The 16753-nt window shown below is 41.0% G+C and overlaps 1 protein-coding gene across 5 annotated transcripts in view; it reads right to left on the bottom strand.

The window, feature by feature from the left end:
* Positions 1 to 791: 791 nt before the first annotated feature.
* nexmifb (neurite extension and migration factor b) overlaps positions 792 to 16753 on the bottom strand; it is a 314997-nt gene continuing 299035 nt past the window's right edge. For all 5 annotated transcript variants that reach the window (XM_072595429.1, XM_072595427.1, XM_072595426.1 and 2 more), the window contains one exon: positions 792 to 3022. The gene's annotated coding sequence lies outside the window, so the exon portion shown is untranslated. The remainder of the gene's footprint in view (positions 3023 to 16753) is intronic.

Below are 16753 nucleotides of genomic sequence, written 5' to 3'. Positions count from 1 at the left end.
ATCTGCGGATATTTAAAACAACATGTGTATGGCTTGAGAGAGTGGCAATTCTTGGAATTCTGCTTCTAATCTCTAACATACACAAGGTTCAAAAATCACATCTGTGCTGCCAGGAGGTCACAGAGAAGAAAAACAATAGGAGAATCATTGCTAGGTAACACTTGTACACCAAGCAGAGTTTCAGGTTCACTCTGGATTAACCTTGATGGAAAATTGCTCAACATTTTCACTTAAGAGAGAATGGGAAAAATTATTCATATTTTAAATGATCGATTGTTTCATTTTCAGATCTGTAGTATTCTTTCTTGCATATGAATTGTTCATCTACTCTATTGATTACTATTGAAGTCAAAGGAGGAAGTCAAATTAACCAGACTTCATATAGAAAAGCACTTTGTGTGACTCGTTGCATTCCCCATCCATTGCTCAGCTGAGATCTGGAATGAATAGCTGATCCACAGACCTACCACATAGCAACTGCAGGCATGATGGATTGAATGGCCTCCTCCTTGTGCTGTAAACCTCTGTGGTTCTATACAGTCCTGTATCCAGCCAGTGCTGTGGAACAGAACAATTTTACACCATGTTTGATCATTAGTAAGGCAATGCCCTTCCAAGTTATTTCTGGAACAATCTAATATAATAGAACTGTTTTTTTTAAACCAGTTTTAAAGTTGTCACAAGGTAACTTCCACAGCCCCAGCATTAGAAAAAGTACTGCCAATAAACAGTATGACATTACTGAATGGACTGAAGGATATCTCTGAACTTCTAAATACCTCAGGCATATATGCATGTAATTTTTATTTTTTATTTGATATACCTTTAAAGAAACATGACATACTTCAGCACAATGATACGGTTTCTCTTTGTGAGCTTAAGGGGAAAAATTGTTGATGCCATTTAACAAAATAATTGCATATAACATTTCCAGTCATTCCATCAAACTATGATTGCAGGCAATAGGTAAGGTGCAGACAATATAAAATAAATCACTAATGAGTGCAACCATTTCACAAACTTTATACAAAATAAATATTTAACAATACTTGCAGAAAACTTTTCCTTGAAACACACACTCATAAACAACTAGTGAAAATTAAACCCAATGGGTTCATTAAAAAGCTTACAGAGATGGTGCTATTTAGAGCATTTCCTGTGTTCTTCTGAATTTCCCTTCAAAGTAGATTTAAAACTGCAATATATTATATAATTCAGAACTAAATTACTTGATATAAATGCAATATTTAAAAAGACAGCAGAAAAGAAACAAAAATCATTAAATTTGATAAACTCTGTAACCTGAACTATATAATCAGACTTTTCTTACTGTAGTTTTAGAACATATATATACATAGACATATTTTACTATTTTATATATTTACACACTGTAAAATATTGTTAAATATTCAGAGTTGGAACATGTTAAAAAAGCTGTACTACAAATTAAGAATTTGCATTAAGTTACACAAAAACAGTTATCAAGTAGCTTGTGGGTGATGCAAAAATCTTCTGACTGTGTTACAATCTGTACCTCACTCCAACACAATTGTTAGTTTATATAATATAGAGTTTCTTTAAAAAAATGCTGAGGGAGATTAACATGCTTTAAAATACACCACTCAATCTAATGACCTCGTAATTAGCCACACAGTATTTTGAAAAAAAATCACTTGGTCATGCAACTGTACACAAAACAATAACTGGGATGGAAGTTCTTAGGTCTAATGCAAGGGAAAGGGCTTGTGAAATAGGAACATTTTACCATCGCAAACTTACTATCACTATATATTATATGAGTGAAACAACTTGCACTGGCTTGATAACGAATTTGCAACACTTGTCACTTTTAAAATATGTTTTGCATGTGTGTTCTGTACATTATATAACATACTGCAGCTTTAAATAATGAGATTAAAGCTGCCTTTTAGGGAATGGCATTCAGTACCAAAAAACAGGAGCTTAAAAAATTGGAATTCTATCAGCATCAACACCATAAAAACAAAATGTACTTCCATGTACTGTAAAAATGTCATATGTTTGACTTTGAACAACTTTTATTTAAAAAAGTAATGTACACCAAAAAAGTCAATTAGCTAAATTTTTGATGCAGGTCTATTTCTGAACAGTAGCTTAAGCAGTCTTCGTACAGTCATTCTTTCAAAATGTTAATTCTTATGTTTTACATTTATTCGATAAATGACAGTATTACAAAAACTCGTCAAGTTAACAAGAATGACATTTACATGTACCGTACAGCATTTGAAAGCACAAATATTTAAAACCTTTGCAACAATTACAACAAAAACTCAATGTCAGAATAATTTACAAGAGAAAGAAAGGTTCTATAAAATAGTAGAGCCCACAAATTTTTTGCAAACATTTTTTGTCTTTTTTTTTCTTTTTTTCACTGTTTCACTACACTCTTTCACAACATAATTTAGCTTATTACAAAACCTCCAACAAAATGCTTGCCTTTTTTTCTCTCTCTTCGGTATTTTGGTTTTCCAGAGCAGTTAATGTAACGCTACGTCCTTTTATTAACACCCTGAGGAATAAAAGGGTTACGCACACATCCAAACACATCACATCACTTCTAAGAAAAATATACACTTACAAAATATATTACAAATTGGCACACTGAAAAATATACAAGAATTTATAGACATCAAAGTTCATTTAGAATTTTTTTAAACTCTACAGATCAATATTTATAAAGCTCGTTCTAAAGAAAGGCGAACAATACTAATTTGTTTTAGTATTGTATTTGATACATCTCAAAACATTTTATTTTTACATTCCTGTGAGATTTTCTTTCTCTCCTTCATTTAGGAAATGCATCTCTTTTAGCACCATGAAACACTAGCAGCTCAGTGGTACCTCTACTTTCTTTAAGCTCTGTATGTACATTCAAATCTCAGTAGGTAGATGTTTGAAAGGCAATAAGCAAACTAATAGCCAGAACAGCAGGCAGCTGAGTTCAGTGTAGCAACCCATTGAGTTTCACCCTGGATCCTAGTGACTGAAGAAGCCAGAAAAACAAAAAATAAGTTAAAGCCAAAGTTAAAAACAACATTGAATATGTGACCCATAGAAACAGTTAAACAATCACTCTATAATACAGTATATTATTTCTTGGTAGGCAGGTGCAATTCAGGTGATGGCACTGAATCGCCAGTGTCACTGATGTGCTTTCCAAATTTAATTTTCAAAAAGGCAGGCTGGCCACAGATGGCATTGAAGGAATAATAACATTTCATAAGCTTTTATTATTACGGTGGTTCAGTGTTTGAAACAGTGTGATGTTACTGACCGTCTTCCTATTTGTGACCTGTTAGTCCTGCAGGTCTATGCACAACCCAAATAGGAACTACACAAAGCACAGTTGGAAGTGAAGCTCAGGATGCAATGTCCTGGGTACTAGAATGAAAATATTCCACATTGATTTAATTAATGCCAGTTGTGGAGCTGGGAGGCTGGAGTCCCTTTGATTATTTCTCAATGTGAGCAAGAGTTGGTTTGAGCGAATGTCTCTTGCCATGGGTAAGCTCCAGTAATATTATCATTCTCGCTTTTATAAACAGGATGTGATTGCAATGGGCAAGTGGGTTTGCACAGAAAAAAACCCATTGTTTTTAAGTATTAGAATTTTAAAAACATATTTTAGTAAATTCCTTTAAAAATAATTTTTCCATCACAGAGGCACCGCTTGCTTGTTTAGTTCACTTATTTCTAATCAGGATAGTACCTAGCACCATTAACATTGAAACAGTACATACTATGAGACATGCTCCTACTAGCTCAAGCACATAATGTTCCAGCCTTATTAGGGCCTATAATGCAAAACACAATGTAAATGTAGATGAAGAAGGTTCTTCTGTTCATCTTAGTTCTCTGTCTATTGAGCTCCAATACCCTAAATTTGCAGCATCTAACTGTTTAAGCTGTTCCAACACTTGTTTAATTTTATTCTAACTGGAAGTGTGTTCTTCACAATGATCACTCTGTAAAGTAACATTTCCTGCAATTTGTAATTCTAAATGTACCTTTTGGTAGTTGGATATCTGTGCTAGCCCTACAGGTGGATTTAAAATGATCTTGCTGGTTAAGCATTTTGTATATCAATAACAATTGTACAAACCTCTGTAATATCACTGCTCAAATGTTTAATTTCCAGGCTGAAAATCCTAAATCCCTACAGTCTTTCCATGTAATTCAGACCCCTGACACTGAAGATCAGCATCAAGTCTCTTCTGAACACTGCCTTTGGCTCTTGAATGTCCCTCTTGTTTCTTGAAGGCAAGGACTGAACACAGTATTCAATATATTTTCACAGCACAGCACATTATTGTTTGACCATTATTTCATTTGAATATATTCTATGCTTTTGGCTATTTGATTCAATATTCTACTAGTTTTGTTGGCTGCTGCTCTGCATTAACTGGGCGTTATGAACACTGACTATTAAAACTACAAAGTCTCTTTCAGTTTCATCTATTGCTATCCAAACATTCACGGTGCATCTGTATCATTGATCTATCCCAAAATATTTTAGCTGACTAGAGGAAGCAGGAAATTATTCACCAAAGTATTTAGCAAAGTTCGATAAATACCCTGACTGGCAATATGGCTCATATTCACAAATATTCAATACTAATGTAATTTGAAAGTTTCACAATGGAATTGACAACTTTATATGTGTTTCAGCCATGTGTTTAATAGATAGTTGAAATTGTAACTGGTCAGATTAAAGACTGGGCATCTGTAAATTGGATGCCTGATAAACTTAATGGGAAAACATGTTGATAAAGCATTAGAAACAGAAAATAACATAAATTGCATATCTACCAACCATGACAAAAAAGAATTTTGGTTATTTTTCAGAATTTAGGCCTTGTTCTGACAAGTAATTCCTAAACAAAATGTTAAGCTGCATTCTTTCTCAGATGTTCACATGGTTTTATTTTAGATTTCAAATGTAGTTTTTCTTTTACCTCTAATATTCTTACAGTACTGATGTTCTATCATTATGTAAATAATACTATCAAATTGATAAACCATTCTAAAGGCTCTCAGGCAGAATATTATTACAGAAGCACTTTCACTTCACACTTCCACCCTGAACCAATGGAGAGACTCTTGCATATGTTAGCATTGGCAGAAATTTGACCTCTGCTCAGAAAGCTGTTGGTTCAACACATACTCCAGAGATTCTAGGCTGATACATCAATGCAATTACCGAGGGTTTGCTGCACTGTCAGAGGTGCAAATAAGACTTTCACCGAGCTGGGAATTTGTCTTGCAAACGTTTCATCCCCTGTCTAGGTGACATCCTCAGTGCTTGGGAGCCTCCTGTGAAGCGCTTCTGTGATGTTTCTTCCGGCATTTATAGAGGTTTGTCTCTGCCGCTTCCGGTTGTCAGTTCAAGCTGTCCGCTGTCGTGGCCACTACAGCGGACAGCTCGAACTGACAACCGGAAGCGGCAGAGACAGGCCACTATAAATGCCGGAGAAAACAGCACAGAAGCGCTTCACAGGAGGCTCCCAAGCACTGAGGATGTCACCTAAACAGGGGACGAAACGTTTGCAAGACAAATTCCCAGCTCGGCGAACAGAACCACAACAACGAGCACCCGAGCTACAAATCTTCTCCCAAATTTTGAATAAGCCTTTCAACCAAGAATAGCCCGTCCTTTCCAGGGAATCCTATGCCAATATTCAAAGGAGATTCCTCTATTGTGGCTTGACCAATACTTATCCCTCAATGACCACCCAGAAACTATGGTCTGGTCATTCTTGTGTGTCATGGGATCTTGCTATGTGTAAACTGGTTTCCATGTTTTCTACATTGATTTCTTACATTTGACAGTATCTACACTTCTCAAATACTTCATTTACTGTGAAGGGCATTACATAAACAGAAGTGTTCCTTTACGTCTTAATGAAGATACTTAAGGTAATTAAGATTAAAATAATAAGGCAATCAGATACTTGAGCATAACTAAACTCGTGGTTTTGAAATTAGGAGATAAAACAGTGGTTTAATTCCCTAATCCATCACAAGCCAAGTTTGAAAAAAAAACCTCATAATTTTGCTTATTTAATCTGCAAGAAATAGTGCTTAACATTCTGGTGTGGATAGGAATGAAAATAGATGCCAGCTGTAAAGATGTAGAGACAGCTGTGCTGTCAGTAACCATAATCATTATTATTACCTTCACTTCCATTTTTATTTCATGTTATTTATAATTGCTTTCTGTATGGAATTTTTTTCAGGGTGAAGAAGTTCAGTGTGAACCAATGTTTGGGAATGCTTTTGTTACAATTAAGAAGCACAATAGGGGTTCTGAAGAACATGATATTTTAATGTTGTATTTTGTGTCAAAAGCCAGATCACACATAAAGAATGCCAGGGAAATGCACTTTCATAAGAACAGAAGAACTAGGAGCAGGAGCAGGCCTTTCGGCCTGTTCAAACTGCTCCACCGTTCAAGTAGACCTTAGTTTATCATCTACTTCTTCCCTTGATGTAGCCAGAAACCTATTTGCTCTGAAGAAGAGTCAAACACAAAACATTAACTCTGTCTCCCCACAGATGCTGCCAGACCTGCTGAATTTCTTCAGCTATTTCTATTGTTGTTCCAGGAATCTATTAATTTCCACCTTGAGCCTGTTCAATAACTGAGCTTTCACAACCCTCTGGAGTAGAGGATGTCAACAATTCACCATGCCTGAGTGAAGAATATTCTCCTCATCACTGTCTGAAATGGCTTGTCCCTTATTCTGAAATGGGTCCCCTGGTTCTTGTTACATGACCCACATACTAACTTCTTACAGGCCAAAACAGGGTATATGTTTCAATAAGGTAAAAACAATGACTGCAGATGCTGGAAACCAGATTCTGGATTAGTGGTGCTGGAAGAGCACAGCAGTTCAGGCAGCACCCAAGTAGCTTCGAAATCGACGTTTCGGGCAAAAGCCCTTCATGGCTTTTGCCCGAAACGTCGATTTCGAAGCTACTTGGATGCTGCCTGAACTGCTGTGCTCTTCCAGCACCACTAATCCAGTATATGTTTCAATGAGATCACCTCTCATTCTTCAAAATCTAGACACTACAGGTTGTGTCCTCAATCTTTCCTCAGTAGACAATTCTACCATCCTAGGGATCGAACTGGTGAACTTGCAGTGCACTCCTTCTATGTTGAGCATATCCTTCCTGAGGCAAAAAAACCAAAGCATTTTTGTTTCACCATCTTGTCTACATAGGAATGTAAGATCAGGAGTAGGCCCTTGAGCTGTTTCACCATTCAATCAGATCATGGCTGATCTGATTATCTTCAACTCCACTTTGCTGCCTTTTCCCAATACCACTCGTTCCTTTACTGATTAAAACCTGTCAATTTTAGCCTTGGCTGACTTGTGGCCTAACCCCACATGCCCGCCTTTGGCCCCTGTCTCTTAATATACTTGTGTAGTGAAAAACGTATCCAGCTCAAGATTAAAATGAACATCTAGAATGGCTACTGCTTGTGGAAGAGTTCCAAACCTCCACCCTAATGAAACAAAGAACGGCAGATGGTGGAGATCTGAAACAAATTCAGACACTGCTGATGAAACTCAGCAGGTTTGGCAGTAGCTGTGGACAGGAAGCAGATAGTTTTGAATTCAGTGACACTTCATTAGAACTTGTAACAATAAAGGAAAAACTGGTATTTATGCTGAAGATGAAGTTGGGTGGGGGGGGGCGTTGGGAGCAAATAAACTGATAAGTGGAGATGGAGTCCAGAGAGAGATATGAAAGGGGTAGGCAGACTAGAGGATAATTGGTAGTAAGCCATGACAGAAGACCAAGATGAATAATGAGATTGAAGAGTAGGAGAGAATGGGTAGGCTGTGCTGAAATCAACCCATGTCTTGTGATAATAAGACTAAGAGTGGGTGAGAATGAGTCGGCTTTGCTAAAAGCAACCCATGTCATAATAGGACCAGGGTGTGGGAATGGGGGAACCCTCCAACCACAAGGGATGAATGCAGATTTCTCCAGCTTCCTCATTTCCCCTTCCCCCACCTTGTCTCAGTCCCAACCCTCGAACTCAGCACCATCTTCCTAACTTGCAATCTTCTTCCTGATCTCTCCGCCGCCCACCCCCACTCCGGCCTATCACCCTCACCTTAACCTCCTTCCACCTATCGCATTCCCAACGCCCCTCCCCCAAGTCCCTCCTCCTTACCTTTTATGTTAGCCTGCTTGGCACACCCTCCTCATTCCTGAAGAAGGGCTTATGCCCGAAATGTCGATTGTCCTGCTCCTTTGATGCTGCCTGACCTGCTGCGCTTTTCCAGCAACAAATTTTTCAGTGCTGATCTCCAGCATTTGCAGTCCTCACTTTCTCCTAGTTAACCATATGAGCCCCAGTTTTGCCTATCTCTTTGTGGGATATGTGGAATATTCCTTGTTCCTGTCCTACTCCAGCCCCCACCCATAACTCTTTCTTTATTACATTGATTACAGCATTGGTGTTGCTTCCCTCTCTTTTTTGGAATTATCAATTTTGCTTCCAAATTCCAACCTGCCCTCACCTTCAACTAGACCATCTTTATCTCTTCCCTTCCCTTCCTCGATATCTCTGTTTCCATTTCTGGGGATAGGCTGGCCCCCAATTTCCGTTACAAACCCACCGACTCCCACAGTTATCTGGACTATACATTCTCACAGCCTGTCTCCTATAAAGACTCTATCCTATTCTTCCAGTTTCTCTGTCTCCTTTGCATCTGGTCTGATGATTTCACAGGGGACCTCAGAAATGTCCACCTTTGTCTTCAACCAAGAACTCAGTTACTGTGGTCAACAGGGCCCTCAATTCTGCCCTCCCTCTTTCTCTTCCTTCCAACAACAGCGATAGGGTCCCTCTGGTCCTCAAACCACCCCACCAGCTACCACAGAAATTATCTCTATTTCTGTCAACTGCAGCAGGAAGTCATGACCAGACACAAATTATCCCCCCATTCTTCTCCATTCTGAACACCTCCCCTACGCCTCCATGACACCTTCTCATGCAATCACAGATCGGGTAACACCTGCCCATTACTTCCTCTCCCTCCTCAGTATTCAGTGCCCCATATCTTGCAGATGATGCAGCAATTTACTTGCACGTCATTCCTGATGAAGAGCTCCTGCCCGAAATGTCACTTTTCCTGCTCCTGAAATGCTGCCTGACCCGCTGTGCTTTTCCAGCACCACTCTGACTTTGACTTATTCAATCTAGCCTGTATGTTTGCTGCTCACAGTGTGGTTTCCTCTACATTGGATGAAAGGAAACACAGATTGAGTGATCACTTGGCAAAATGCTTACTTTCTGTCCATAAAAATGACCCCAGGCTTCCAGATACCTACTATTTCAACACACCACCGTGTTTCAATAGACAATAGACAATAGGTGCAGGAGTAGGCCATTCTGCCCTTCGAGCCTGCACCACCCTTCAATATGATCATGCTGATCATCCTTAATCAGTATCCTGTTCCTGCCTTATCTCCATAAACCTTGATTCCACTATCCTTGAGAGCTCTATCCAATTCTTTCTTAAATGAATCCAGAGACTGGGCCTCCACTGCCCTCTGGGGCAGAGCATTCCACACACCCACCACTCTCTGGGTGAAGAAGTTTCTCCTCATCTCTGTCCTAAATGGTCTATCCTGTATTTTTAAGCTGTATCCTGTGGTTCGGCACTCACCCATCAGCGGAAACATGTTTCCTGCTGCCAGAGTGTCCAATCCTTTAATAATCTTATATGTCTCAATCAGAACCCCTCTCAGTCTTCTAAACTCAAGAGTATACAAGCCCAATTGCTCCAGTCTTTCATCGTAAGGTAGTCCTGCCATTCCAGGAATTGACCTCATGAATTTACGCTGCACTCCCTCAATAGCCAGAATGTCTTTCCTCAAATCTGGAGACCAGAACTGCACACAGTACTCCAGGTGTGGGCTCACCAGGGTCCTGTACAGCTGCAGAAGAACCTCTTTGCTTCTATACTCAATCCCTCTTGTTATGAAGGCCAGCATGCTATTAGCCTTCTTCACTACCTGCTGTACCTGCATGCTTACCTTCATTGACTGGTGTACAAGAACACCCAGATCTCTTTGTACTGCCCCTTTACCTAAATTGATTCCATTTAGGTAGTAATCTGCCTTCCTGTTCTTGCCACCAAAGTGGATATTTATCCACATTAAACTGCAACTGCCATGCATCTGACCACTCACCTAACCTGTCCAGGTCACCCTGTAATCTCCTAACATCCTCCTCACATTTCACCCTGCCACCCAGCTTAGTATCATCAGCAAATTTGCTAATATTATTACTAATACCATTTTCTATATCATTAATATATATTGTAAAAAGCTGCGGTCCCAGCACTGATCCCTGCGGTACCCCACTGGTCACTGCCTGCCATTCCGAAAGGGAGCCGTTTATTACTATTCTTTGGTTCCTGTCAGCCAACCAACTTTCAATCCAAGTTAGCAATTTGCCCCCAATGCTATGCGCCCTAATTTTGCTCACTAACCTCCTATGTGGGACTTTATCAAAGGCTTTCTCAAAGTCCAGGTACACTCCATCTACTGGATCTCCCTCGTCCATCTTCAGGAGGTACATCCTCAAAAAATTCCAGAAGATTAGTCACGCATGATTTCCTGGCCAACATAGACCTGCTGCAGTGTTCTAGTGAGCCTCCACACAAGCTCAAAGAACATCATTGCATTTCCTGCTTAGGACTTCACTGCCTCTAGGACTCAACATTGAGTTCAATAACTTTACAGCCTGATTCTGTTCTTCCATGTATTTACTCAGCCCACACCCAGTCCTGTTATGATATGGGTTGCAGTTAGCACAGTCACCCATTCTCACATACTCCTAGGTCCATTATCACATTATATGGGTTGATTTCAGCACGGCCTACACCTTCTCTCCTACTCTTAGCTCTCATTGACCTTTTAGACTATATTCTGGTGTTGTGTGATTTTTAACTCATTATCATTTATTCATCTTCTCTTCTGTCCCGGCTGACTATCAGCAATCCCTTTGTCTGCCTATTCCTTTCATATCTTGCTCTCTTTATGGGCTCTGTCTCTACTTATCTGCTCATCTGTCCAACACCACCACCTCCCCCAAAATCATATTCAACATTATGATATTTTCCTATCTGTTCCAATGAAGAGTCACTAGAATTGAAAGGTTAACTCTGCTTTGTCCTCACAAATGCTGCCAGATCTGCTGAGTTTTGCCATCAATTTCTGTTTTTATTCCAAATCTCTATCACCCTTTGTGTGCAGAAGTGCTTCCGAACATCTCTCTTGAGAGAAAACTAAAACAGATCTGACTGCACCTGTGGAGAGAAATCAAAGTTGACGTTTCAGGTCAAGAGAACCTTCCTTAGAACTTTTGAGAGGTCTGGCCCTAATTGTTAGACTCTGCTCTCTTCCTCTGGAATCTCAAATAGCTTATCTACTCTGACAAGCTATTACAAAAATCTGTTTCACCTCACATAATGATTAGATTTCTCACTGCCAATGTGGAAGCAGGCCATTTAGTCCATCCATTCCACACTGACTCTCTGAACAGCATCCCACCCAGACCCAGACCCACCCCTACCATATAACTCTGCACTCCCTATGGCTAATCCACTTAACCTACACATCCTTGGACACTTTGGGCAATCTACCTAACCTGCACAACCTTAGACTGTGGGAGGAAACCGAGCACCCAGAGGAAACCCACGCAGACACTGGGGGAGAATGTGCAAACTCCACACAGATAATCATCGGGTCCCTGGCGCTGTGGGGCAGCACTGCTAACTACTGAGCCACCATCCCACCCTAATTCTCAGATCCTTTGCTCCAAGCTGTGCCCAAATTCAACACACTGGTGTTAATCTTAATCCGATCTTAACTGAAACTTAGTCAGAGAGCAGTTTCTCAGGATAGGCAATCATGATTTTTGATGATTCAGCTGTTGGAAGAAATAGTCATCTCGACTTTTACTGGACTCCATGACCATTTAACTTCATGGGGTTGACTTTGAATTGCCATATTGGTCATGGAATGGGTGGGTTAAGTGTTGGCGATGGCTGATTCCTTTGCCATTACGTATGAACCACTTCTGTAGTTGGAGCACATTTTGTTGCCAAGGATGAGCTGTCAGCGTGACTCACACATAGTATTGGTGGCTTATCCGTTGAGAAACTAACTGGCATCAGAATTCAACTCAATTAAATTTCAGTCTGTTTGATCAGGAGCACATTTGCCCAGCTGAGACCAGGTGCACTGGCTTTGTGATAAACGTAAAGCAAATTCCAGTAGAGCTCTTGTAATGTCCCTGTCTCTGAACCAAAACATCCGGGTTCAAATCCCAGGTACTCCAAAGTTGTGTGGAAAACATCTCTCAACAGGTTGATTTGAAAATATCGACAGAACCCTTTGCAATTTCATTTGGGAAGTTCATATGATATTGCATACCATGACAGCAAACCTCCAGCAGCCTGGCTCACTATCTGGACCCATAGATTGGATTGCTTCTATGGTCAGTAGTCAGGGCCAAGTGATTAAGTTCATGGACTTAGAATCATTTGGGGTGATCATGTACACGTTCAAATCCTGCTGACTGCATTTCTCATTGTTATTAACACTGGGCTCTTGTGATGCAGTGGAAATGTCCCTATCTCTTAGCCAGGAGGCAGGGATTCAAGTCCCACCTGCTCCAGAGACTACATATGTGGATGGATTGATTAGAAATTATCTTTAAAGAAAAATCCAGTGCATTCATACATCGCTCATGATGTATCATTCAGCAACACAATACTGCACTATCATTGTTTTTTTTTCAAGTAAATTGAAACTGGAATGTAAACTGCAATTGGACTCTAGATAAATGGGATGGAAATTCATGTGTCAGCTCTCTCTGTACTAGGTTTATGAATAAACCACGGCTGGAACCAGAATTGAATTTTAAACTGATTTCAGTGCTGCCCCAGTTTACAAAGAACAATGTCATCGTTGTGTCAGGCTCAATTTTAATTTTCACTTTGATTCAAATATGCTTTCTGAGTCAAAATTAAAATTTACAAGTGGCAGGTATAAACACTAGGAAATATTCGCTGCTTTGGAAAATTATTAAATTTGAGCCCTTGATTGAGTCCACAGAGATTCCTTCATTCAATTAACGCATAACTCCCTACAATAATCAATCGTGGAGCAGAGACCCTTAACTTTATCTTCTCTCCGAGGAACATGCTGGAAGTACAGGTCTCCAAAGTTGAAATGCAATGAATCAGATTAGTGATTAGTTACTGCATTGTCTCCCCTGCAGAGACTGCTCAGACCTGAACCCTTTAAGGTGTTTAGTGGCATCATAATCCACAACGGTACACTGTGGACAGAGGATAAAACAATTGGTTGGAAGCAAATAAGGTCAGTTAATGATTGGATCAAAGGCTAATTAAGACAGTCTGCATTTTTTTATTTCAAACTCTATTAGACCATACCTCCTTAAAAATTCGAAGCACTGGATCAGATGGACGCAGTACACTTCCCACTAAACTTGATTAAGAAGTGATGAAGCATTTGCAGTAGAAACCTCAATGCGAGTTTTCTGCAATTTCTTAGTGATGAGCCACTTCAACCTCAAAACAGTATCTCAGGTTAAAATATATCATCTATAGCAAATTTTTTTTTACATATGTGTACTTATTCATCACTTTTGTTTGGAAACTGATTCGTGAAACTTGGAGCAGAAGTAGTGAGGCTGTCTGTGAGGCTAATGTGGTCGAGCTTCGTGCCTTACTTTGCACCCAGAATCACAGGACTGTTATCTCGCACAAGGAGACCTTTTGTGCTTGCACTGATTCTATCCCCTAGTGCCAATTTCCTGTCTTTTTTCCCATTTCCCTGCATGCCAATTCTATCCAATAATCATTCAATGCCATCGATAATGCCTCCATTGAAACTACCTCCATTACATTTTCAGGAAGTGTATTTCATACATGAACTGCTCACTGCGTGAAAAAGCTTTGTTCTCACACATACCTTGCTTCATTTGCTCATCACTTTAAATCTATGTCCTCTGGTTCTTTTTGCTTTTATAACAGCTTCTCCCTATCTACTCTAACCGCCTTGCTCGTGACTTTGAAAACCTCCATCATTAAAACTCCTCTCAGCCTTTTTCTCTCCAAGGAGAACAATCCCAACTTCTTCAATCTGTCCTCATCACTGACATTCCTCATTCCTAGAACCTTTCTTGTAAATCACTTCGGCTCTCGCTCTGCTGTATTCACACCTTCATGGAGCAATGCTTTGTGGTAATTTTTACTCTATAAACTGTAACAGTGAAAGTAGCATTTCAGATGTTTGTTTTCTCAGGACAAAACTAAAGGAAGGCAAATGTTAACCCTTCAGATCTAATGGAATCTATCTGACCAAAACAAACAGGGGTGGCATGGTGGCACAGTGGTTAGCACTGCTGCCTCACAGCGCTAGAGACCCGGTTCAATTCCCTCCTCAGGCAACTGTCTGTGTGGAGTTTGTACATTCTCCCTGTGTCTGTGCGGGTTTCCTCCGGGTGCTCTGGTTTCCTCCCACAGCGCAAAAATGTGCAGGTTAGGTGAATTGGCCATGCTAAATTTCCAGTAGTGTTAGGTGAAGGAGTAAATGTAGGGGAATGGGTCTGGGGGGGTTGCTCTTCAGAGGGTCGGTGTGGACTTGTTGGGCCAAAGGGCCTGTTTCCACACTAAGTAATCTAATCTAATCTAATCTAAAAAAATACCCGAACATACATCAAATAAAGGTTTAAGCAGATTTTAAGGCAGCTACCTTTGAAGCACTTAGACATATTGTGAAGAAAACCTTCAGTATTCTTATCAACAGCACGTTTCCCCAAGCTGATTTACAAAATATCAGGTTGAATTTTGTGGTTCTGTATGTCACGTCATGTTCAGGCAAGTGATTCTCACTGCAAGGCTGGATGAGTTTCCTCAGCACATCTTACCATGCTCGCTGCATTAATTGACATTTCAACCCTCACAGTTAGAATCACTTTCAATTTCCGCTCCTTTTTACCATGCACAGTCCCCGAAGCAACACACCACTTAGCAGAGCTCCTCCCTCAGACTGGCATTCCTTGCAACCGTGCCATTTTCCAAAATCCAATGTACATCGTTCCAAGTGTTGCCATCTGGATATTGTGCTGCCTAGCTGCGGAAGGAGTGAGGAAATGGGACAGCAGTGGAGGAATAAGGTTAATGACCTTCTTCCCACTTCCACATTATGTGCAATACACAGCACTCTCCTACCTCACACTTAGCTGTGCCAACCCAGCCACCACCCACTATAGCTTGTGCTCTGACACCCATTCTGTTCCAGGCAACACCTTCCCTCATTCACCCTCATTATTTTTCCAGACTCTTATCACTAACCCCATACTGCCTCCTCACTCTCTTGGAACATCTCAACACCCTTCCCCCACATGCACCAATCCTAACACCCATGCCACCCACTTGCGTCTTACTTATTTATGACATTACAGAAGAAGGCATCACATAACAGTCCCTTAGGCCAATTGGTGAGCTGCTGCATATCTGTGTGGTCACCCCATCTGAGGAAAGGATATAGCCCTGGCAACAGAAGACAGGGACCACTCCTGCAGAGCTGACACCTGAGTAAGTAAAAACAATGACTGCAGAAAAACCTGCACCCACACCTCCTCCCTCACCTCTATCCAAGGCCCTAAAGGAGCCTTCCACATCCATCAAAGTTTCACCTGCACATCCACCAATACCATTTATTGTATCCGTTACTCCCAATGTGGTCTCCTCTACATTGGGGAGACTGGGCGCCTCCTAGCAGAGCGCTTTAGGGAACATCTCCGAGACACCCGCACCAATCAACCAAACCGCCCCGTGGCCCAACATTTCAACTCCCCCTCCCACTCTACCGAGGATATGGAGGTCCTGGGCCTCCTTCACCGCCGCTCCCTCACCACCAGACGCCTGGAGGAAGAACGCCTCATCTTCCGCCTCGGAACACTTCAAACCCAGGGCATCAATGTGGACTTCAACAGCTTCCTCATTTCCCCTTCCCCCACCTCATCCTAGTTTCAAACTTCCAGCTCAGTTACTGTCTCCTTGACTTGTCTGACCTGCCTATCTTCTTTTCCACCTATCCACTCCACCCTCTCCTCCTTGACCTATCACCTTCATCTCCTCCCCCACTCACCCATTGTACTCTATGCTACTCTCTCCCCACCCCCACCCTCCTCTAGCTTATCTCTCCATGCTTCAGGCTCACTGCCTTTATTCCTGATGAAGGGCCTTTGCCCGAAACGTTGATTTCGCTGCTCGTTGGATGCTGCCTGAACTGCTGTGCTCTTCCAGCACCACTAATCCAGTACCTGAGTAAGTAACACATGTCATGTAACTGCCATGGTCCCATTAACCATTCCTAACCAGCAGCTGCAATATATTTTATCTCCTATGTCTTACAGGTGCAGCCACTCTCCCAAGCGTCAGTCTGTCTCCTGGATAGGTTCATTTCTCAACCTCCCCAGCTGACAATGTGAATACTTCCGAGGGACCATCACGTACACCGTCACCTTGACTCCAGGCAGTACGGCTGAGGACATTGTAGTGAGCTCCCTAAGGGTACACAGTGAATTCCAGATATTGAGATCTCCACCCACAGTGAGGGCGGAACTCCCCAGGGTCGCTGACAG

This window comes from Chiloscyllium punctatum, chromosome 25 (assembly GCF_047496795.1).
Source record: "Chiloscyllium punctatum isolate Juve2018m chromosome 25, sChiPun1.3, whole genome shotgun sequence".
Classification (NCBI taxonomy): Eukaryota; Metazoa; Chordata; class Chondrichthyes; order Orectolobiformes; family Hemiscylliidae; genus Chiloscyllium; species Chiloscyllium punctatum.
The sequence above is the reverse complement of the archived record's forward strand: the minus strand, read 5'-3'. Positions and strand labels throughout refer to the sequence as shown.